Source organism: Octopus bimaculoides, chromosome 11, assembly GCF_001194135.2.
Source record: "Octopus bimaculoides isolate UCB-OBI-ISO-001 chromosome 11, ASM119413v2, whole genome shotgun sequence".
NCBI classification, from domain to species: Eukaryota; Metazoa; Mollusca; class Cephalopoda; order Octopoda; family Octopodidae; genus Octopus; species Octopus bimaculoides.
This window is the reverse complement of record NC_068991.1, coordinates 212,938-214,611: the sequence shown is the minus strand read 5'-3', so window position 1 is coordinate 214,611 and position 1,674 is coordinate 212,938.

Sequence of the window (1,674 nt, the reverse complement as noted above, 5' to 3'; positions counted from 1 at the left end):
TAGCAACAGTTCTCTCTCTCTCTCTCTCTCTCTCTCTCTCTCTCTCACCTCCTCCTCATCAATCATATCTCCTCCACCATCCCTCCAACCATTTGTAATCCTCTCTACAAACACTTATGAAACTACCCACCCCTTCCTCCTCTTTCCCCACCTTCCTGTCCCCTGAGAGTCTGCTCTGGCATTGTCTATCATCTCCTCCTGGCCACTCCTAACCACCCCTGTATAATGTGTGGTAGCTCTGCATCCCTTTTGTAGCAAAGCACCTATGACTGTACCTCTATCATGCTTAGCCTTGGCATAAAGCCATCTCTATCACCCCTCAAATACCCCCCCATCACCTAGCAACAGTTCTCTCTCTCTCTCTCTCTCTCTCTCTCTCTCTCTCTCTCTCTCTCTCTCTCTCTCTCACTCTCTCTCTCTCTGTTCTGCAAGTTACTGAGCAATCTCACAAAGTGGTTGTGGCATGAAAAAAAGTACCCAATAAAAAATGGTTGGCATTAGGAAGGACATCCAACTGTAGAAATCATGCCAAAGCTGACACAGGAGCTCAATGTAGCCCTGCAGCTTGCTGTATCCTGCCAAACTGTCCAACCCATGCCAGAATGGAAACATTAAAGGATGATGATAATGATGTTGATGTTGATGATGGATATATATATGCTAGCATGGAAGGCGGACGTTAAATGATGATGATGATGATGATATACATAAATATGTATCCACACATACTTATATTTATGTACACATATATATTCATATACATAACTCCTTATATATATTAAATTCACAGGTATACAGTCATATATATGCATACATATGTACATGTATATATGCATATATATTTATATATAGTATACATAGATATATATTTATATACATATATATATATATATATATATGTGTGTGTGTGTGTGTGTGTGTGTGTGTGTGCATTTACACATGTATGTATATACACATGTAGGTAAGAAAATGTCAAAAATGACCTATAACATGTACACAAATATATGTACATACACGCACCATTTACTCTACCCACCTTATATACACAACAAGAAGAGGTGTTCAATCTAAGAGGCATTGGGTGCTTTGTTAATGAGACTCATCTCATGAGGAAGTTGTAAAGTGGTTGATGTTAGGAAGGGCATGAAGCTATAGAAACCAAGCGAAAATAGACAAATGGAGCCTGGTGCATCCCCTGGCCTTACTAGTTCCTGTCAAACTATTCAACTAATGCCAGCATGGAAAATGGATGTTAAATGAAGATGACAACAATTATGATGATGATGATGATGTGTATGTATATATATATATATATATATATTAGGGTGAGTCAAAAAGTAATGCCATTTTGTTTAGGACAGGTATAATTACAAACACAGGAACATGTATCATACATCAAAATGAAGTTGGTCGTCTGTGGATCACATCCCTACTTCTCGACATAGTCACCATTTCTCTCAATAGCAATGTTCCACCTTCGAATGAGAGCATGCATCCCTGCGCCATAAAATTCTGTTGACTGTTCTTTGAGTCACTTCTTTACTACAGTTTTCACTTCCTCATCACTGGACTATCATTTCTTCAGCCCCATGAAAGAGGGTTTGAAAGGCAAATATTATTCCAGTGACGAGGAAGTGAAAACTGTAGTGAAGAAGTGGCTCAAAGAACAGTCAA